Source organism: Rhinoraja longicauda, chromosome 39 (genome assembly GCF_053455715.1).
Source record: "Rhinoraja longicauda isolate Sanriku21f chromosome 39, sRhiLon1.1, whole genome shotgun sequence".
Classification (NCBI taxonomy): Eukaryota; Metazoa; Chordata; class Chondrichthyes; order Rajiformes; family Arhynchobatidae; genus Rhinoraja; species Rhinoraja longicauda.
The window spans coordinates 2,620,662-2,644,938 of NC_135991.1; the positions used below are offsets into that span (position 1 = coordinate 2,620,662).

Consider the following 24,277-nt stretch of genomic DNA (forward strand, 5'->3'; position numbering starts at 1 on the left):
ACCATAGTACGTCATGACGCCATTTTAGTCGGCAGAAACTTGCAGAAACATTTAAAAAGAAATCTAACAAAAATCTGTGAGTGGATAGATGAGATACATTCTGCTATTTAATAGTATAATCGCACATACTGTTGCCCCACAACACTGATTACACTGCGAGAGACAGACTGACGGCGGGTGTTGGCCACTAAAATGGCCGCCGCTCCGCTCCTTTCCACTACATTTCAGTGCAGGCGATTTCAACGGAGTGGTTCATCTTGCTCCTTTAGTATCTAATGGAGGGAGAGAGGGAGGGAGGGGTGTGGGGTGAGGGCATGGGTGGGGGGGGGGAGCTGGGGTGGAGGGTGGGATGGCCTCATGGGGGGCAGTAATGGGCAGTTAGGGGAGGAGGCAGGATGGGAGGGAGGGCATGGGACTGGAGGGGAGGGTGGTCTGAGGGCAGCAGGGAGGAGATAGCAAGGGTGATGGGAGGAGAAGAAAGGGGGCAGGTGGATGGGCACAGGATTGCGCGATGGGGGCAGAGGGGATGGTGTGCGTTGACACGTGAGGTGAAGGAGGGAGATTTGAACTGGGGAGAGGGAAATTAGAAGGAGGGAGACACTGAGGAGGTTGGCGCTGGCAGACGGGCCGGGCCAGAGGGTTCAGCCCAAGAGGTAATCTGTGTCTGGTCTGCTGCGTCCTGCCTCAGTGTACAAGATGTTGGGGAGACCACACCTGCTGTGATATGTAAAGTTCTGGTCACCCTGCTGCAGGTAGGGTGTCAGTAAACCGGATAAGATGCGACATAGATCGATTGATTACCTGGATTGGAGGGTTAGAGTGAGAAGGAAAGGCTGGATATGCTGGGTAGTGTAGGACAATAACTAGATGCTGGTACAAATTGGTATTTATTCACAAAATGCTGGAATAACTCAGCAGGTCCGGCAGCATCTCAGGAGAGAAGGAATGAGGGACGTTTCTTCCGTCTGAAGAAGGGTCTTGACCCGAAACGTCACCCATTCCTTCTCTCCTGAGATGCTGCCTGACCTGCTGAGTTACTCCAGCATTTTGTGAATAAATACCTGGATAGGCTGGGATTATTTTCCCTGGAGTGAAGGGGCTGAGGGGATGACCTTATGCAGGTTTATAAAATCATGAGAGCACAGATGGAGTGAAGGTCACATTTTTCCTTAGGTAGAGGGTTTGAAACTAGGGTTCATAGGATTAATGTGAGAGGGGAAAATTAAAGTGGACTTGTGGTGCTGCAGGACTCTGTATTCCAACATCCATTAAAATGTTAGCAGTCAAATTTTATTGCCTTGTTTCGCCCCTGACTGATGTCGCATTTGTTGCAGGAAGCGGATAGAATGAAAACAATGGGCTCGACATGTCAGACACAGACGCAAGGTCTGGTGAAAGGCCACAGGGAACATTTGAGCAACAGATGCAAGGAAGGCTGAGGTGAGAGAGGGTGCTAATATTGGAAGGGTGTGTGTATGTTTTGTCTTGCCTTACTCCTCATTAAGATCTCACCTCTTCCTTTATCTTAGAGTCATAGAGTGATACAGTATGGAAACAGGTCCTTTGGCCCAATTTGCCCGCACCGTCCAACATATCCCAGCTACACTAGTCACTAGTCCCACCTGCCTGCACTTGGTCCCACCAAAGCAGTCCTATCCATGTACTTTACTAAATGTTTCTTAAACGTTGGGATAGTCTCAGCCTCAACTACCTCCTCTGGCAGCTTGTTCCAAAACCCACCACCCTTTGTGTGAAAAAGTTACCCCTCAGATTCCTATTAAATCTTTTCCCCTTCACCTTGAACCTATGTACTCTGGACCTAGATTCCCCTACTCTGGGCAAGAAACACTGTGCATCTACCCAATCTATACCTCTCATGATTTTTGTACAATCTCTTCTTGAATTTAGATAATTCAGACCTGACTTCTGAGACCTTCTGTTCTAGAATCATCTCCCAAAGCACTCTACCCCATCACTCCATAACACCAAAGAGAGAGGCGGAAGAGTAGACCACCTCTCCTCAATGGTTAATTTGCTCCACACCTCAACTCCTCTCCTGTGCCAATTGCACAGAGCTTTCAGTACCCCGACCTTTGAAAAACTGATCTGTGACCTCTCTTTCATCAACGATCTAACCTCCAGGGTGAAGAATTCCAGCCTTCACTATGCTCTCTCTGAAAGTGACTGAACAAGTATGGTGCAATTATCATAGTTGCCAAATTTACTAACAATGTTAACTGCACTGTCATACAAATTGTTGATGCGGATAGCAAACATACGTGGACACAGCACCGGCTTCTGCATCACTCCACTGGTCGTAGGCCTCTAATGAGAAAAATGGTGCTCCAAAACCATCCATTGACTCCTTCCTTCAAGCCAACCTTGAATCCAATTGTCGAGCTTGCCTTGGATTCCATATACCTACTTGCCTACAGTATGGCAACTTGTCAATGGTCTTCTGAAATCCATATCAAAAACTGTCCTGCCCTCATATTTGAAATAAACATGTGTTGGGAAAAAAACTTCTCCCACTTAAGGTAGTTCCTGCTTCCCCTCTCTATCCCCTCCCCTTCCCATTTCTCACACTAGTCTTCCTGCCTCCGACTACATATTATCTGTCCCGCCCCCTCCCCTGACATCAGTCTGAAGAAGGGTCTCGACCGAAACATCACCTATTCCTTCTCTCCTGAGATGCTGCCTGACCCACTGAGTTGCTCCGGAATTTTGTGTCTACCTTCGAAATAAACATGTCAGGTTTGTGAGACATGTTTTCCCATGGACAAAGAAATGCTGACTGTCTCTAATCAGACAGAGTGCCATACAACACAGAAACAGGCCTTTCTGCCCAACTAATCCAAACAGACCAAATGTTACATTTACGCTGGTCCCATCTGCTTGCATCTAGCCCATATCCCGCTAAACCTTTCCTATCCAAGTACCTGTCCAAATGTCTTAAACGTTTTACAGTACCTGCCGTAGCTACCTCCTCAGACAGCTTGTTCTATTTACCCAACCCCTGTGTGAAAATGCTGCCCTTGGGTTGCTATTGAATCTTTTCCATCTCACATTAAACCTGCGTCCTCTGGTTCTTGACTTCCCATCGCAGGGTAGTGCATTCAACCTATCCCCATTGGCATTGTATATACCTTCTTATGATCACCCCTTATCCTCTAGTGCTTAAAGGAATAAAGCCCTAACCTGTCCAGCTCCCCCTATAACTCAGGCCCTCATGCCCTGGCAACATCCTCATCGATCTCTGGATTCTTTCCTGCTTAATGATATCTTTCCGATAACAGGGTGACCAAAACTGAACATATTTCAAACTGGGCCTCACCGACATCTTGTACAACTGTTAGCACAACATCCCAACTTTCCTACTCAAATCTCTGACTGATGAAGGCCAGTGTACCTAAGGGCTGAATGCTTCTTGACCACATTATCTACCAGTAATGCCACTTTCAGGGAACTGCACCTGCACTTTCATGATCCCTCTGCTCTGCAACATTCCCACGGCTCTGCAATTCACTGTGAAGATGCTACCCTGGTTTGACTTTCCAAATGCAATGCCTTGCATTTATCTGCATTAAACTCCATTCCTCAGCCGAATTACGCAGCTGATCAAGATCCTATTGTAAATTTTGGTAACCATCTTTGTTCTCTAAAATAGCACCCACTGTATCATCTGTAAACTTGCAAATCATGCCTTGTACATTCCCATTCAAATCATTGATGTTGTAAACCACTAACAGGTGTGGTCCCAGAACCGATCCCTGAGGCACACCACTAGTCACAAGCCTCTAGTCTTCCAGAGCAGCCAACTATGCATAACCTCACCAAATTCCTTGCTGAAGACTATATAGACAATGTCATTTACATTTTTGGTTACTTTTTCAAATAACTCTGGCAGGTGGGATTAGTGTATAATGGACATGTTGGTCAGTGTGGGCAAGTTGGACTGAGGAGCTATTTCCACGCTGTGTGGCTATGACTCTAATCAGACAATGTCTATCCAAAGGCATGTATTTCGTATCTCCCAGAATCCTCCTTCCACAGATGTTAGGCTTACTGGTCTGTAGTTACCAGGTTTTTCCCTGCAGTCCTTCTTAAATCGAGGCACAACATTAGCCAACCTCCACTCTTGTGGCACCTCACCAGTGCCTGATGATACTTTTCATAACTTAGTCATACATTTTATGACCATTGTTCTTTTAATCAATACCAAGAGAATTGGGATGTGTAAGGAAAAACCAAAATAGTATGTAAAAAGTATTTCTGTTCAATAACCTTTCTATAATAGTAGAATATACATGATAGGCCTGACATTGTACATGTAGTCCAAGAACTACAGACTGTTCGAAATAATAGTCGTTTTTCACACGTGAATATAGCGCTACGCGCATTTGGCGTGCATATTGTTTTGCTGAAAAGTTGCATTACGTGCCATATTGTGCATTTTGATGTAAAATTCTGAATTTTGGACATCAAAATTCTGAATTTGTAAAATCAAATGTTGGGAGGTCTGGATAGTTGATGACAACCCTATTAATCATGCAGCTGCCCGCTGTCTTCTGGCATATTTGTTCTTATAATTCCCATTGACTAAGGGCCGACAATACACTCCCAACAAGCTACTCATCGCTTTTTTATTTCTCAGCTCCACCCATATTATCTCACTAGAAGACCCATCAGACATGTCATCTGATTGCTGCCATGACATTCACCTTAATCAACCGAGCAACACCCCCTCCACTTTTGTCCCCACCTCTAATTTGCACCTCTAGCACCTCTACCCTGGGTCATTAAGTTGCTGTTCTGTACCTCTCTGAGCCACATTTTTGTAACGGTTAAAATGTCCTAGTCGCATGCACCTATCCAAGTCTTACCCATCAGACCTCTCACATGAAATAGATGCAATTCAATATAACAGTCCTATCTTACTGCCTGCTGTGCTCCTGCCATACCTAGTGCCAGACTCATACCTGCCTCACTTCTCTCAGTTCTTCCTGCAAATTTGATGCCATTTGTGCCAACATGCACAGAGCTCACCCTCCCCTTGAGAATGTCCATGCCTGTCCAATTACTGGTAGATCCAGTCCCTTCAAATTCCTTCCAATAACTTTTGCGCCACTGATGTCAAGCTCATTGTTCCATAACTCTCTGGTTTATACTTGCTGCCCTTTTCAATAATTCCCTTTTTAAATAGCCTTGTTCAAAACATCTCACAGTGGTGCAGCTGGTAGAGCTGCTGCCTCGGTTCTCCCATCATCTGGCTTCGAACATGACCTCGGGTGTTGACTGTGTGGGATTTATATATTCTCCCTTTGACTCTGGCTCGCCTCTTAACTCCCAAAACAGGCATCATGTAGGTTATTTTTATTTTATTTCATATTTCATATTTCAGATACAGATTATTTTAATTCTATCTTTTAAATTGTTCTGAGTTGAGTGAATGGTGCAATCTGGGTGGGCATAATGGGGAGAGAGGGAGGGGGAAAGGAGGAGGGTGAGACTGAATCATGTTTACTGAAACACAATAAAACTCTTACTTGCAGCAGCATAACAGGTCTGTCAAAGATAACATAAAAACAAAGAATTTCTTTTCAAATGAAAACAATATTAGTGAAAAATAAAGCAAATCCAAAGATAAAATGGGAGAGAATAACATAGTTGATGGTAGGATTTGTTTAAAAATGGATGGTTGGTGTGGACTCCGTGTCTTGCTGCTTGTCTCTGACTCTGTTCCAACATCTACCCTGTGTGTGCTTACCCCTCATTCATCCCTCATTCTTCTCAACTCCAAACAACAAACCAACACTTTTAGTCATTTGTGAAAATATTAAAGCTTTATTTATCCCTGAAATTGGCTGAGATAATCTCTTCTGGGCTATTTTCAATGCAAATATGTTCTTTAATAATGAGACCAAAATCACACAAAGTATTTCAGGTGTGGCTGAGTTTTAATCTCTAACCACGCTTGCAATAAATCCCAATGTATTTAGTTTAGAGATACAGAGCGGAAACGGGGCCTTTCGGCCCACCGGCTCTGTGCCGACCAGCGATCCCCACAAATTAGCACTATTATACCCACTAGGGACAATTTTTACATTTACCGAACCAATTAACCAATATGCCTGTACGCCTTTGGAGTGTGTGAGGAAACAGAAGATCTCGGAGAAAACCGACGCAGGTCACGGGGAGAAAGTACAAACTCCATACAGACAGCACCCGTAGTCGGGATCGAACCGGGGTTTCCGGCTCTGCATTCGCTGCAAGGCCACTCTACCACTGCGACACCGTGTCGCTCAAGTGCTGCCTGCCTTCCTGGCCGTTTGTCGCACTTGCATGTCGACTGTCAGGTGTCTCATGCGCAGGAACCTTCAATCTGTCTGTACTCCACCCTCTTTTAATTTGTTACTGCCTATTCATACTTTACACGAGTGCTTGACCTTGTATTTCTCTTCATTAAGATTTGATCGCCATGTTTAAACCCATCCTCTATCTGTCTGTCCATGATGCCTTGCCTCCAACCCATGGTAATACATGATCCAATACATTGAGCTTCTCTGCACCAGATACCCTCTTTCCTTGGCAGAGAACCTCACATTGTCGGACAACATTGTCTTGTTAAAATCTACACTCTTCCCCACGGTGTGATGCTCTACACAAACACATATGGGTCCGCGCAAGTCTCGCAAGTACCATGCATGTTTATTTGCTCAGCACAGGTGGCACATGAATGGAAGTTGTTTCTGTCCCTGCCCCTCCCCCTCCCCCAAGTACCGGAGGCAGGCTGAGTCTTCCTGATGTCCCCAATAACACTGGGCCAGTAAAAGACTGCCATGGGCTTCTGGAATAAAAAGAGGATAACCCCTCAACTCCAACACATGATGGGGCCATTTATCTTGTGGAGATTCCCTCCAACACTCTCAGCTCAGTGACCAACATTATTAGAGTGCCATCCTGGGGAGGGATGTATCTATTCTCTGGATGTTTATTATACAATCCATTCTATGCATTATATTCCAGTACACAACCGATGGCCACTTGCATAGCAAGGATAGAGGATTCTTCACTTCAGACAAAAAAACGCCACTCCTTGCATATTGGGAAATACAAAGAAATAACATAAAAATACGAGATTGAACAAGAGGCTTCCTGGGAAGACAGACAGAGACATTTTGTCTTGAAAGGTCAGTGACAACATCTTATGATTTTCAGTTCCCTCTGTGAGCTTCATTCTCCTTATCTCTGCAATCCATTCATTGAAGCCTCTGATATATCTGTCCTACTCTAATTATGTCATAATAATGTACAAGTTTATTGGCTTCACAGCTGGCAGAGTTGAACAGCATGAAAACGCGTACTTTGGCCCAACATGTCCATAATTTGCCCATGTCTCTGAGCACAACACAAAGTGTTGGAGGAACTCAGTGAGTCAGGTAGCATCTGTGAAGGGAAAGTACAGATGGCATTCTGGGTCTGAAGAAGGGTCCTGACCTGAAATATCGCTTTTCCATTCCCTCCACAGACGCTGCTTGACCCTGAGTTCTTCTATTACTTCCAGCACTTGGTTTTGCTCAACATTGCAGCATCTGCAGTTTCATGCGTCTTTTTCTACATCTTTCCTGTCCAAGTACCCTGGCCTGGATCAGTGACAGGAAACATCCTGCTTCTGTGCACTGACATTGTTTAAAAAATCTCTAACTCCATTGCTTATTTCATGTTCCCTTGCACAAAGTGAAATATTGTTCTGACAATGGGTTCTCATTCCACAACACAAACTATCAGCATTGACACAGGGCTGAATTGATCTTATGTATGTCTCTCTCCCTAAGTTTATGTCCGTTATAGTTCCCACATGCACAGCCCAGTGTCCATCAATTATGGTGTTAATTTGGACAGGAACAGTGATTGGAGGAAGCAGGAATAGACACGGAAGCATACCTGGGATTTGACCTGAACCGAACATTCTTGTGTGGTAAATTGTAAATATTTTTTTCTAACTTTCAACTCCATTGATCTAATGGACTTAATCCCTCAATCCTGATATGTTTGTGCGCCCTTCTCGCCCACAATAATTAAATGCAGCGCCCATACTGGCACCTCCGATCTAGTCTCCCAGGCAATGCCTTTGCCGACACCGCATCAAAGACAGCCGCATAGACCTCCCCCCTCCCTTATGATCCCCGTAGGCTCACAGATCCTTGTGAATATAACGGCCTTCCCAGATATGGGAGAGGTTAGGGCTATGCAGAGGGACGCTGCTGCTGGGCAACATGATTTATGGAAACGAGGGATGTGCCATAGATTCCAGCACCGATCTTTGGCTCACCCATCTTGGACAAGTTTGTGTACCTGACACTTTCCTGCCTGTCCTCCTTGATTACGTCCATTCGCTGACGCACACTGGAAAGGAGGGAATGGTGAGAATGGTGAACGAAACCTTGTGGCATCCGAAGATCCGCCAGGAAGCGTTGAAACTAGCTTCTGAATGTGGAATTTGAAAACGAAACAACCCAGGGAAAGTGTTAAAATGTCCAAAGAGATTGACGCCAATGCTCGGTAGACCCTTTAAGTGAATACAAATAGGTTTTATAGAGCTACTGTGGGTACAGTTCTATAGATATTGTTTGGTAATTGTGGATTTATTTAGCCGATGGATAGAAGCTCTGTCAACTGTAAATGCTACAGTCAAAACCAAGGTGAGATTTATTCTAAGGGAAATATTCCCCGGTTTGGTTTGCCAACAACTATCAGCTCTGAAAATGGTCCCCATTTTATAGCAAAAATAAATGAAGAGGTCTGCCAACATTTTTGTATTAGACAACAATTAGACAAAAATTCCATTGTATCCACAATTCACCAGCTGTCGGCCTAGTTGAAAGGGCAAATGGGACCCTGAAGTCTAAACTAACAAAGCTGATGGAGGAGACTGGACTGAATTGGATAAAGGTTGGCTCTCTTTTGAGATGAGGGTGACCCCGCAACGAGTCACCCGGCAGACATCTGCGGAAGTTGTGTGCGGGCGGCCGTTACGGACTTCTTGGGGCGAAGGCCGTAGTGTGGAGGTTAACTTCAACCTACATGCTCTCAGTGATGAACTAATAACTTCTGTGCATGAAAGATGAGAGTTCACCGAAATATTGCACACTCGGCATTTACTGCTTTTATTAGTAGTTTAGTTGAGAATCCCAGTTAATAATGTGATGGATGAAATAATCAAGAAGTAGAAACTATTTATTTGTGTCCTTATGAACCACAGTTTGCATCAAAATGTCTCATTACAGGTCACGTCATATACAGGGGTGGACAAAAGAGATTTGCAAGGAGACACTGAGGTAACGAAGGAAGGTATAGCGTTGGTTAAAAGAATCAAAAGAGCAACAGGTAATTCTGTTTGTAAAAGTAAAACTCAAATGAGTAACTCCTGTGCATAACAGTAAATAATGGAGATGAGATAATGACCATCTGACTACCACCATGTCATTTTTAATTTAATTTATAGAACATGTTGTATATTATGTAACTAATTTTCATATTACAGCTCAACCACTTATCTGACCTCAAACAATGTAATTAAGTTATTTTTGGCTTTCATTTTTCAGTTGTCTCCACCCGAAGGACTTTGGGATCTGCAAGCGAGGAAACAACCAAAGAGACAGAAAAGAGAAGTTATAATTTGAGAAATATGGAGAGGATAATTTACACGTAAGAACAGAAGCTCCGTGATGACGATTACCTGGAAGGCAAAAAATAAAGTCTTATCTCCTTGCTTCTTCACCCATGGTCGTGCAGTCAAAACTCAAAACTGCAGCGATTGAGGCTCCTGATCCTGAAGTCCCCGCCGGGCGATGAAAGATCCCGCTGCTGATTTTAAGCCGTGCCGGACGATGAAAAGTCCTGTGAACGGTGCGTCGAGGCAATCAAGGCTCCCGACACTGAAGTCCCCTCCGGGCAATGGAAGACCCTGTGGCTGGTTCCAAGCCGCGCCAGACGACGAAGAGTCCTGTGAATGGGCTGACTCAACGCCCACAATTCTGGGCAGACGAAGAAGCTGCCGCTGGAGCCAACCAGGGACCCACAAGTTCCTGATGCTACAGACCACAGGGCCGTGGCCGAAGCCTCCGAAGTCAGCCTGCTCCACGATGGGAAGTAAGTCTGGAGGCCGCCAGCTCCCTGTTGCTGGGTCGCAGCACGAACGGAGATGCGACCCGGAAAATGGCCGTATCTCCTTTAAAGAAGGAGATTTTTAAAAAAAGTTTCCCCCATCCCCCACATAATACACAACTAAAAGTAAACTATAACATACATCTAACATTAAAAACAAGACAAGAAGGAAAAAGACAAACAGACCGCAGGTGAGCCGCAGCTGCTAGGGCAGCGCTGCCACATCCGGGTTATTGCAGGCAGTGACTAGTGGGGTGCTGCAAGGCTCGCTGCTGGGACCGCAGCAATTGACAAAATCGATGATTTGGATGAAGGAATTAAAAGTGACATTAGCAAATTTGCATATGACACAAAGTTGGGTGGCAATGCGAACTATGAAGAAGATACCATGAGGATGCAGGGTGACTTGGATTAGGTGGGTGAGTGGGCAGATGCATGGCAGATGCTGTATAATGTGGTTCTTGGTGGCAAGAACAAGGAGGCAGACTATTATCTGAATGGTGTCAGATTAGGAAAAGGGGAAGTGCAACGAGACCTGGGTGTCCTTGAACATTAGTCACTGAACATAAGCATGCAGGTACAGCAGGCAGTGAAGAAAGCTAATGGCATGTTGACCTTCATAACGAGAGGATTTGAGTTTCGGAGCAAAGAGGTCCTTCTGCAGTTGTGCTGGGCCCTGGTGAGCCCACACCTGGAGTATTGTGTGCAGTTTTGGTCTCCTAATTTGAGGAAGGACAACCTTGCTATTGAGCCAGTGCAGCGTAGGTTCACAAGGTTAATCCCTGGGATGGCGGGACTGTCATACGAGGAAAGATTGGAAAGATTGGGCTTGAATTCACTGGAGTTTAGAAAGATGAGAGGGGATCTTATAGAAACGTATAAAATTATAAAAGGACTGGACAAGCTAGATGCAGGAAAAATGTTCCCAAAGTTGGGGGACTCCAGAACCATGGACCACAGTTTAAGAATAAGGTGTGGGCCATTTAGAACCAAGGCGAGGAAAAACTTTTTCACCCAGAGTTGTAAATTTATGGAATTCTCTGCCTCAGAAGGCAGTGGAGACCGGTTCACTGGATACATTTAAAAGAGTTAGATAGAGCTCTTGGGGCTTGCGGAATCAAGGGATATGGGGAGAAGGCAGGAACGGGGTACTGATTGAGGATGATCAGCCATGATCCCATTGAATGGTGGTGCTGGCTCGAGGTGCCGAGTTGGCCTACTCCTGCGCCTATTTTCCATGTCTACAGCCTTAATTCATCTGTCTTGTTACAAATGCTTAATTTGTTCACATAATAGACTGTTTTATCTTTGAAAATACTTTGCTTGAAGTTGACTCCATGCATCACAGCACTGCTACCGTTAAACATACTCCCTGCATTACATCATGCTTGTTATTACTAAATGCAAAATTATATTCCATGTCACGATCTCCTATGTGGGACCTTGTCGAAGGCCTTCTGAAAGTCGAGATACAACACATTGACTGGTTCTCCCTTATCCACTCTACTAGTTTCATCCTCGAAAAATTCTATAAGATTCGTCAGACATGATTTGCCTTTTGTAAATCCATGCTGACTGTCCGATGATTTCACTATTTTCCAAATGTGATGCTATCACATCTTTAATAACTGACTCTAGCATTTTCCCCACTACCGATGTTAGGCTAACTGGTCTATAATTCCCCGTTTTCTCTCTCCCTCCCTTTTTAAAAAGTGGGGCTACATTAGCTACCCTCCAGTCCTCAGGAACTACTCCAGAATCTAAAGAGTTTTGAAAAAATATCACTAATGCATCCACTATTTCTGAGGCTACTTCCTTAAGCACTCTGGGATGCAGCCTATCTGGCCCTGGGGATTTATCTGCCTTTAATCCATTTAATTTACCTAACACCACTTCCCGACTAACCTGGATTTCCCTCAGTTCCTCCATCTCATTAGACCCCCGATCCCCCGCTATTTCCGTCAGATTGTTTATGTCTTCCTTAGTGAAGACAGAACCAAAGTAGTTGTTCAATTGGTCTGCCATCTCCTTGTTCCCTATGATCAATTCACCTGTTTCCGACTGCAAGGGACCTACATTTGTCTTAACATATCTATAAAAGCTTTTGCAGTCAGTTTTTATGTTCCTTGCCAGTTTTCCCTCATAATCTATTTTCCCTTTCCTAATTAAGCCCTTTGTCCTCCTCTGCTGGACTCTGAATTTCTCCCAGTCCTCTGGTATGCTACGTTTTCTGGCTAATCTGTATGCTTCATCTTTTGTTTTAATACTATCCTTGATTTCCCTTGTTAGCCAAGGATGCACTACCTTTCCTGGTTTGTTCTTTTGCCAAACTGGGATGAATACTTGCTGTAGTTCATCCATGCGTCCTTTAAATGCCTTCCATTGCATGTCCACTGTCAACCCTTTCAGCATCAATTGCCAGTCTATCTTGGACAATTCACGCCTCATACCCTCAAAGTTACCTTTCTTTAAGTTCAGAACACTTGTTTCTGTATTGACTTTGTCACTGTCCATCCTAATGAAGAACTCCACCATATTATGATCACTCTTGCCCAAGGGGCCTCGCACAACAAGACTGCTAACTAACCCTTCCTCATTACTCAATACCCCATTACAATATTAATCTCTCACATTTTCAATGCTTCCTCAGAAGAGTAATTTTGGAAAAAGTAATTTTTCCAAGATCTTCTGCACAACATCTACATCATGGTAGTATTATATTCTGAAATACTTTTAATAAGATAACATCTTTTGTGGATCAACAAGCATTTTCAGTACAAAGTCCAGCCACTTTCAATCACGCCAACACCCTGATCAGTTCTTAATTTTGCATTTTCCATTTTAGTTTGTGAAGCCTGCGAGACATTTTTTATTGAAGAATGCCCTGTGCATGGCCCACCAGTCTTCGTGAAGGACACTGTCATTGATTGCAATCACCCAGATAGAGCTCGTTTAACTCTACCAGAGGGTCTCAACATTGCCACGTCCAAAATTCGTAAAACCGGTCTTGGAGTCTGGAATGAAGGGAAGGTTATTCCCAGGGGCGTTCATTTTGGACCCGATGGAGGAGAGGTTTCAAGTGAAGAAGAAGCTGCTATCAGTGGTTATTCATGAGTGGTAAGTGACTCCAATAGTTCATCATGGAAAATGCTCAGCAGGTTTGATAACATTTGTTGAAGAAAGATCATCATCCTGAAATGTGATCTGTGTTTTATTCTCCACAAATTGCTGCCTGCCTTGCTGGGTATCTCCTGAATTCTCTGTTTTTATTACAATTTTTTTGTAGCTGAATTATTTTATATTCTAATCAAAGTCATCAAGTTTCTTACCAATAAACAGTTTCAAGCTAACTGAAAATAATTTCTGTAACTTAGATTCTTACTGACATGTTTCCATTGTAATTTGGTTGTCAATGTGAATAGAGACTGAAGAGTCTGTGCTCTTTGTCCCTCGCTTCTGTTCCAGTGATCCTCACTTCACTGCTCAGACTGGCATCCCTCTCCCTCACCCAATCTCTGAGCTGACTCAGTGCTCCATCTCCTTCCTGCTCTGCTGCCCCTCTTTCACCCTGATGTTCGACCTCCTTGTTTGAGATGCATTGAACATATCTGACCAATCAGAAATTATTAGAACAGTGACATTACCAAAATAAAGAACCTATTACAACCTGACAAATCTCCTTGAAATTGTGCAAAATGTTTATTATATTCTTGGACTTTCTTTGCCATGTGATTTAATTCGCAGACATTTTTGAGTGCTCTGATATAAAAGTGCAATCAAGTAAAATAGGTTAAGTGGTAGTTAGTTGAAGGCCTAATACTGGGAACTGTAAGCTTCACGTTTGTTTTCTTTATCAATGTGTTTTTTTTAAACCAAATATCTTTTTTATAGATCAGTAAGGCAAACAATGACACTGAATACATTGATGCACAGGATGAATCTAAATCAAACTGGATGAGGTAAGGAAAGACTAATGCTGATAATAATAACAAGCAATAACTGGGTTATTTAAAAAAGGAGACACAAGAGACTGCAGATGCTGGAATCTTGGAGTAAAAGCAAAGTGTGAGCGGAACTCAGTGGGTCAGGCAGCATCTGTGCAGGGAATCGACAGACAACGTTTCGGGTGGGACTTTTTTCAGACTGATGGAGCAGACAATAGACAATAGACAACAGGTGCAGGAGGAGGCCATTCGGCCCTTCGAGCCAGCACCGCCATTCAATGTGATCATGGCTGATCATTCTCAATCAGTACCCTGTTCCTGCCTTCTCCCCATACTCCATGACACCGCTATCCTTAAGAGCTCTATCCAGCTCTCTCTTGAATGCATTCAGAGAATTGGCCTCCACTGCCTTCTGAGGCAGAGAATTTCACAGATTCACAACTCTCTGACTGAAATAGTTTTTCCTCATCTCAGTTCTAAATGGCCTACCCCTTATTCTTAAACTGTGGCCCCTTGTTCTGGACTACCCCAACATTGGGAAGATGTTTCCTGCCTCTAACGTGTCCAACCCCTTAATAATCTTATACGTTTCGATAAGATCTCCTCTCATTCTTCTAAATTCCAGTGTACCAGTACAAGGTAATAAAGCTGGAAAAGAGAGGTGGGGCGGGCCAAAGGCAGGCAAGTAAGAGGAAAGAAACATAGAAAATAAGTGCAGGAGGAGGCCATTTGGCCCTTTGAGCCAGCACTGCCCATGCACTGTGATCATGGCTGATCATCCACAATCAGTAACCTGTGCATGCCTTCTCCCCATATCCCTTCATTCCACTAGCCCCTAGAGCTCTATCTAACTCTCTTTTAAATTCATCTCGTGAATTGGCCTCCACTGCCTTCTGTGTCAGAGAATTCCACAAATTCACAACTCTCTGGGTGAAAACGCTTCTTCTCACCACAGCTTTATATGGCCTCCCCATTATTCTTAGATCGTGGTCCCTGGTTCTGGAGTCCCCCAACACTGGGAACATTTTTCCTGCATCTAGCTTGTCCAGTCCTTTTATAATTTTATTCGTCTCTACAAGATCCCCTCTCATCTTTCTAAACTCCAGTGAATACAAGCCCAATCTTTCCTATCTTTCCTCATATGACAGTCCCGCCGTCCCAGGGATTAACCTCGTGAACCTACGCTGCACAGCCTCAATAGCAAGGTCGTCCTTCCTCAAATTAGGAGACCAAAACTGCACACAATACTCCAGATGTGGTCTCACCAGGGCCCTATACAACTGCAGAAGGACCTCTTTGCTCCTATACTTAAATCTTCTCGTTATGAAGGCCAACATGCCATTGGCTTTCTTCACTGCCTGTACCTGCACGCTAACTTTCAGTGACTGGTGTACAAGGACACCAAGGTCTCGTTGCACCTCCCCTTTACCTAATCTGACACCATTGAGATAATATTCTGCCTCCTTGTTTTTGCCACTAAAGTGCATAACCTCACTTTTATCTATATTATACTGCATCTGCCCACTCACTCAATCTGTCCAAGTCACCCTGCAACCTCCTAACATCCCCTTCGCAGTTCACACTGCCACCCAGCTTTGTGTCATCTGCAAACTTGCTAGTGTTACTTCTAATTCCATCATCCAAATCATTAACATATATTGTAAATAGTTGCGGTCCAAGCACCAAGCCTTGCAGCACTCCACTCGCCACTGCCTGCCATTCTGAAAATGAGCCGTTTATTCCTACTCTTTGCTTCCTGTCTGCCATCCAATTCTCTATCCATGACTATATCCTACCCCCATACCACATGCTCTAATTTTGCTCACCAACCTCCCGTGTGGGACCTAATCAAAGGCTTTCTGAAAGTCTACACTGGCTCTCCTTCATCCATTTTACTTGTCACATCCTCAAAAAATTGCAGAAGATTAGTCAAGCAAGATTTCCCTTTCATAACTCCATGCTGACTTGGACCAATCCTTTTACTGCAATCCAAATGTGCCTTTATTACCTCTTTAATAATTAACTCCAGCATCTTCCCCACCACCGATGTCAGGCTAACTGGTTTTCTCTCTCGTTCCTTTCTTGAAAACATTAGCGACCCTCCAATCCACAGGAACTGGTCATGAATCTATTGAACATTGGCAAATGGTCTCCAATATGTCCACGATTTCTAGAGCCACCTCCTTGAGTACCCTGGGATGCAGACCATCAGGCCCTGGGGATTTATCAGCCTTCAGTCCCATCAGTCTCTCCAATACTATTTTTCGCCTAATGCTAGTTCCTCTGTCTCTGTAAATCCTCTGTTCTCTAGAACATCTGGGAGATTGTGTCTTCCTTAGTGAAGACAGATCCGAATTATCTGTTCAACTCTTTCGCTACTTCCTTGTTCCCCTTATCAATTTCACCCGTTTCAGCCTTCAAGGGACCCACATTTGTCCTAACTAATCTTTTTTCTCTTAACATACCGAAAGAAGATTTTACTGTCCTTCTTTATATTCCTGGCCAGCTTCCCTTCATACTTCATCTTTTCAGCCCGTATTGTCCTTTTTGTTACTTTCTGTTGTCCTTTGAAAGTTCCCCAAACCTCTGACTTCCCGCTACTCTTTGCTATGTTATGCATCTTTTCTTTTTGTTTTATTCAATCCCTAACTTCCCATGTTGCCTCTTAGAATCTTTCTTCCTGTTTTGAAAGAAATGATCCTGCATCTTCTGGATTATGCCCAGAAATTCCTGCCATTGCTGTTCCACCGTCATTCCTGCTAGGATCCTTTTCCATTCGACCTTGGCCAGCTCCTCCCTCATACCTTCATAGTCCCCTTTGTTCAACTGCAACACGGACACTTCTGATTTAACCTTCTCCCTCTCAAATTGCACATTAAAACTAATCATATTGTGGTCACTACTTCCAAGCGATTCCTTTTCCTTGAGTTCCCTTATTAAATCTGGTTCATTGGACAACACTAAATCCAGAATTGCCTTCTCTCTGGTAGGCTCCAGTACAAGCTGCTCTAAGAATCCATCTCGAAGGCACTCTACAAACTCCCTTTCTTGGGGTCCAGACCCAACCTGATCTTCCCAGTACACCTGCATATTGAAATCCCCCATAATAACAAACCTTTGTTACATGCCAGTTTTAACTCCTGCTGCAACTTACCCCCGATATCTATGCTACTGTTTGGGGGTCTGTAGATAACTCCTATTAGTGTCTTATCACCCCTGTGACCATATCACCCCCGTCCTTTACAAACTCCACTGGCTCCCCATCCCCCAGAGAATCCAGTACAAAATCCTCCTCATAACCTACAAAGCCCTCCATAACCTGGCCCCATCCTACCTGACCGACCTCCTCCACAGGCACACTCCCACCTGCACCCTCCGCTCTGCTGCTGCCAATCTTCTATCTCCCCACATCCGCACCAAACTCAGATCCTGGGGGGACAGGGCTTTCTCCATCGCTGCTCCCACCCTATGGAACTCACTACCCCAAACCGTTAGAGACTCCTCCACACTCACCACATTCAAAACATCGCTGAAGTCTCACCTGTTCAGTACTGCCTTCAACCACTGAAGGTCACCTCACCTTCTGTCTCCTTTCTCTATTCGTTTACTTATTTACTTATTTATCTATTTATTCATTTCCCTATGTTCTCTAAATCTCTGTAAAGCGTCTTTGAGTATATGAAAAGCGCTATATAAATAAAATGCATTATTATTATTATTATTATCTTTACAATTCCTCAACTCTATCCACAGTGACCCTAGATCGTCAGTCCCTATGTCACCCCTCACAAGGGATAAAATTTCATCCCTTCCCAACAGAGCTACCCCACCTCCTGTGCCCACCTGCCTGTCCTTTCAAAAGGATGTATAATCCTGAATATTCAGTTCCCTGTCCCGATCCTACTGCAGCCACATCTCTGTAATCCCCACAATGTCATATCTATCAATCTCTAACTAAGCCTCAAACTCATCCACTTTACTTCTTATACTTTGCGCATTCATACACTTACTTACTTACTGCCCATTATGCCTCCTGGCATGTAGGGAAACAACGACAGTCCTCCACTCCTGTCTGTTTTGGGCTAGTTTCTGGACACTACCCCAGGTCAATTCCATAGTTTTCATTTCCTCCTCTACAGTTCGACGCCATGTGGTTTTGGGTCTCCTTCGTTTCCTTTTCCCTTCTGGTGTCCAGTGCAGGGCTATTCTTGGGATGTTGTCTGGTTCTCTTCTCAGAATATGGCCAATCCAGTTCCAGCACTTTCTCATGATGATGGTATCCATACTCTCTTGCTGGCATTGAGCAAGGAGATCTTGGTTGGATATGGTGTTTGGCCAAAATATTCTAAGGATTCTTCTCAGGTTCTTAGTCAGGAAGACTGACAGCTGGTTGATGTCACTCGCTATCATTCTCCAGCATTCCGAGCCATAGAAGAGGGCGGAGAGGACACAGCTCCAGTATATCTTCAGCTTGGTCTTCATGCTGTATTGCTGGGACCTCCATACATTGTTTAGCATTCTGAAAACATTCCTAGCCATGTTTAGACTCTTTTTAATGTCATTTTGTGCTCCGCCATCGTATCTGACTTTACTACCAAGATAAATAAACTCCTCAGTTATGGGAAGGTCGTTTCCATTCACTTGGATTGGTAAGGAGTTTTGGATGTTTCGTGTCATTAATTCAGATTTTTTCTGGTTTAACTTCAAGCCAATTTGTTGTGCAGTCACTAAGATGGGATGTTTTTTCCTGCATGTGTTTGTGAGTATGGGAGACCAGAGCTATGTCATCTGCAAAATCAAGATCTTCCAATGTTGAGAAGAGGGTCCATGGTATGCCTCTTGCTTGATCTTCGGGTGTCTGACGCATCACCCAGTCAATAACAATATTGAAGAGTAGCGCTGACATCACACACCCTTGTCGAACTCCTGTCTTCACCTGGAATGTGTGGTTACTATTCCCTACTCTGCAAGGGAAGTTGGCGTAGAAGCTCTTAATTACTTTGACTATTTGCTGTGGGATCCCATACATTCGTAATATGCCCCAGAGACTGTCCTGGTGGATGCTGTCAAATGCTTTCTCGAAATCAACGAAGTTGATATATAATCTGTCTCTGCCACTCAGTGCACTGTTCTATAATGGTATGCAGGGCAAATATCTGGTCAATGCATCCCCTCCCACCACGAAATCCTGCCTGCTCTTTCCTGAGCTGTTTGTCTACTGCTTCTAAGGTACGTTGTATTATAATCTTTGCCAGAATCTTGCTTGGAATTGATAGAAGAGTGATCCCTCTCCAATTGTTACGCTCTCTTAAGTTGCCTTTCTTTGGTATCCTAATGATGACTCCTTCTGACCAGTCGTCAGCTATCTCCTTTCTTTACCAAATAGCTGTGAAAAGTGGTACAAATACTTCGACTGCAAGTTGTGGGTCTGCCTTAAACAGTTCTGCATTGAGGTTATCTTGGCCAGGGGCTTTTCCACTTTTAAGGGACTTAATGGCTATAACAATTTCCTCCTTAGTTGATGATTCAGTGCTAATATCTAGGTCATCCTCTGGTTGTTGGGTGTTAGCCTCTATTATGGGCGGTGTTCTATTCAATACTTCATTAAAGTGTTCCACCCAGCGGGTTTCCTGTTCTGTTCTGTTGTTAGGAGTCGGCCCTTTTTGTCTACAACTGGTGTCTCAGTGGTTCGCCGATGTTTGCCACAGATTATTTTGGTCATCTTGTAGACCTTCCCTCTCTCTCCTTTCTTATTTGCATCTTCTGCTTGATTGGCTAGATCTTCCATGTACGCCCGTTTGTTAGCTCTGGCTTTCCTCTGAACTGCTTTGTTTGCTTCTTGATATTGCACCTTGCATCTTTCTTGCAGCCGTTTGGATTTTGTTTCATTTATTTGCTTCTTTAATTTTCTCCTATTTTTAATGGTTTGCCATGTGTCTTCAGTTATCCATTCCTTCTTTATCTTCTGCTTGAACCCCAGGCAGGCTTCACTGGTTTTCACATAAGCTATTTTGGTTTGTTCCCACACAATATTAATATTATTTGCATTTGGCTCTGTGTGATCATCCATATCTACTAGTGCCTGAAACCTGTTCCTTAATTGTAGCACAAAAGAACTTTTCACTTTTGGGTCATGTAGGTTCTCAACAACGAACTGTTGCCTGCCTGTCTTTTTGCTCCCTGTTTTCCTCAGTTTAACTTTGAGAACAGCCAGGACCAGGTGATGTGGATCAACAAGCATTTTCAGTACAAAGTCCAGCTCCCTGTTTAACCTTCACCGAGTAATGAGCGTCTCTATGTGCCGTTTATCATCAGATGGTCTATCTGGTTCTTATCCCTTCCATTAGGAGAATACCATGTTAGTTTGTGGATGTCTCTGTGCGGAAAGAGGGTCCCTCCAATTACTAGATTGTAATTGGTGCAGAGTTCTATTAGTCTCCCACCGTTCTCATTTATAAAACCACAGCCCTCTTTGCCCATGGCTCTGTCCTGGTCTGTGTTGTTGTTTCCAACCTTTGCATTTAGGTCCCCTATTACAATCTTCATGTCATGTCTTGGTGTGTTTTCTAACTCAGCCTGTAGTTGCTCATAGAATTCATCCTTAACACTATCATTACTATCGTTTATAGGGGTGTAACACTAGACGATGGTTGTATTAATTTGCTTCACCTTCATTCTGATCTTCATGAGTCTACTATTGACAGGTTCCCACTCGAACAAACTATTTTCTACTCCTTTCTTTAAAAGGATGGCTATTCCTTCTCTGTGATGCTCATCATCCCTTCCTGAGTACAACACTGTCTCCCCTGTGCTGGTCCTAAGTCTCCCTGATCCCACCTGCTTTCGCTTACTCCAAGAATGTCTCGGTTGTAGCGTCTCATCTCTGATGCCACTTGTGCTAGTTTCCCTGTGTCGTACATTGTTCGTACATTCCAAACTCCTATCCTAGTCTTAAGTTTGGCATTCAGAACTTCCACCTTCCTGCCAGTGGCTTCCTTTCGGCTTTCACCATTGGCATTCATCCTAGCGTCTGTCGATAGCCCTGGAAGTCCGTAACGCCCAGTTGTTGTTTCCTTCAGTTGTTGTTTCCGTAACATATTCGTTTTACGAGGCGGGGTTGTTAGCCCTGTGCTCAACCCCCAACCTGGAGGACCAGTGGATTGCACTTCGTCTCGTCTCTACTCTTCGACCTGTCCAGCATGGGAAACCCTAACACGAGACGAATCTCCCGCTGGCATAGCTCTCGGGGTCATTGAGACACACAAGCTCCCCGACCACGACAAGGTTGCAATGGAATGGGGAGGCATTCCATTTAATCTTTAATCCATTACTTATCTCACCTTTCACATCAATTCCTATTACACTTGGCCGTTCTCTCCTATCCCTTTGTGAGCTTTCTGTCCCGTTAATTCTGGGGTCTTAACTTTTCCTATACTCTCTTTCCCTTCAACTCCATCCAATTTGACCCCCCCCCCCCACTACTATTTAGTTTAAAAGAGAGGATAAATGGGAAATACGGGACTCGAGGAAGGGAAATTGTCCATTTTACTCATTAATCCAGAAAGAATCAGCATTCCATCTGGGAGATGCCTTCTCTGCCTAAACCAGCCTTTCTCCTTGGATCACTCCATGACCCACAACTCCTATCTCAAGCCTCATGCTCTTGGAATGTCACCTGATGCTGCAAAACTTTGCATCACATATTCAGCCTATCATGTCTTGATCTGTGGCTGGAAGACTGATGCCACAGTTTAAAATCGGGTCTTGATATTAAAATCTGCAGTATCTCCGTGCAACCAATATTCTAAGAGAAGAATAACTCAATTCACACCACACTGCATCACAGCTGCTCCGTCGTTGACTCCCTGTAAATAACACAGCCAGTATCTCCTGAACCTAAACTTTCCAGAGTCAGGTCAACAGTGTTTGAAGAAGGGTCTCGACCCGAAACGTCACCCATTCCTTCTCTCCCGAGATGCTGCCTGACCTGCTGAGTTACTCCAGCATTTTGTGAATAAATCGATTTGTACCAGCATCTGCAGTTATTTTCTTATACAACAGTGTTTAATTGTTACACAATTAAATTCTAACTTCCTGCAGCTGAACAAGTCTGTTAACACAATAACATTCAGATAAATAGAAAGTAATCAACAATACAATAACAATAACAACAGTAATACCAGGTAAATTTAAAAACAGAATAGACTGGAAATACTCCATAGGTCAGGCCTCATCTGTGGGAAGAGAAACAAAGTTCAAGTTTCCTTCAGCAGTGTGCTGACAAAGGGTGTCGGATATTTAAGGTTGAATTTGGGCCATGGCTGGGGGCATCTGTCATTCAACAGACTTTACTGATATACTTTATGTCCTGTGTTCCCTTATAATTTTAAGCGACCGTTCCCCCCTCTGTCTATGCTTGTTATGTTGCAGATTTGTGAACTGTGCCAGAAAGGAGGAGGAAGAGAACCTTGTTGCCTTCCAGCACCGGGGCAACATTTACTACAGGACCTGCAAGCCGGTTCCTCCTCACTGCGAATTGCTGGTCTGGTACGGTGATGACTATGCCAAGGAACTGGGAATCACACGGACCATAATGTGGATGTTAAACCAAGACCCAAAACGTGAGGATTCTGCACAAATCAGGGAACTACAGGCTAACCTTAATGTGTGGGAAGGAACTGCAGATGCTGCAGATAGACACAAAATGCTGGAGTAACACAGCGGGACAGGCAGCATCACTGGAGAGAAGGAATGGGTGACGTTTTGGGTCGAGACCCTTCCGACTAGTTAGGGAAGTGGGAAACGAGAGATATTGACGATGATGTAGATGATGTTTTGTGGTGTGGGCTGAATCACCTGCAGCTCAACACCGCCAAGACTACTGAGTTAGTGGTGGACTTTAGGAAGAGAGGAACACCCCTGTCCCCCGTCTCCATCAATGGTGTGGATGTGCAGTTTACCAGAGAGTACAACTACCTTGGAGTTTACATGGACAGTAAACTGGACTGGTCCAGGAACGCCGAGGCCTTGTACAAGAAGGGACAGAGTCGGCTGTACTTTTTTGAGAAGGCTTCGCTCCTTCAAAGTCTGCAGTGAGATGCTGCTGATGTTCTACCAATCGATTGGGGCCAGTGCCATGTTCTTCGCTGTCGTGTGCTGGGGCAGCAGAGCGAAGGCTGCGGACGCCAACATGATCAACAAATTCATCGGGAAGGCTGGTTCCTATCTGGGGGTGAAGTTGGATTGACTGGATGTGGTCTTGGAGGGGAGGGTGCTCCTCAAACTGCGGAGCGTCCTGGACAACACAGCTCACATTGGCCAACCTGAGGAGCACCTTCAGCAACAGACTGGTTTCACCGAGATGCAGCACAGAACGCCACAGGAGATCCTTCTTCCCTGTGGCTATCAAACTGTACAACTCACCAACCTTTCTGTCGTGGGGTAGACTGACTCCAGACACCCCCCTCCCCCGTCGCCCTCCCCAATCTTTGCACATCCTCAAACCTTTCCACGTCACTTTAATTTAATATTTCATGTATCTTGTGGTTTTTTTCAGATTTAGAGATACAGAAGGCAGTGGAGGCCAATTCTCTGAATGCATTCAAGAGAGAGCTAGATAGAGCTCTTAAGGATAGCGGAGTCAGGGGGTATGGGGAGAAGGCAGGAACAGTGTACTGATTGAGAATGATCAGCCATGATCACATTGAATGGCGGTGCTGGCTCGAAGGGCCAAATGGCCTGCTCCTGCACCTATTGTCAATTGTGTCTATTGTCTATTGTCTACCGCTGCGCCACTGTGCCGCCCTACCTGTTTTATAATTGTTGGCAGACCAATTTCCCTACTGGGATAAAGTTCTATTCCATCGGATCGCATCATATCATGTTTAAAGTTTTTTTAAAATAATGTTGATGTGATTTGATTAATTCAGCGGCCCGCCTGAAAGGATACATCACGAGATATTTCATCTCCTTTCTGAACTTGGACTGCACCGCCGCATAGATGAGCGCGTTGGTGGAACAGCTGAGAAGGAGGAGCAGGTGACCAGTCTCGCTAAAGTAAAATATGGGGTCGGATGTCGAATAAAAGTAAATCCCGGTCGACATAGCAAAAATGAAATGGGCGACGAACGTCAACCACATGTTTATTAAATTTGAGCGCCAACAGT

The 24,277-nt window shown here is 44.3% G+C and overlaps 1 pseudogene; it reads left to right on the plus strand.

The window, feature by feature from the left end:
* Positions 1-9,851: 9,851 nt before the first annotated feature.
* On the plus strand, positions 9,852-24,111 carry LOC144611095 (histone-lysine N-methyltransferase PRDM7-like; annotated as a pseudogene).
* Positions 24,112-24,277: the final 166 nt, after the last annotated feature.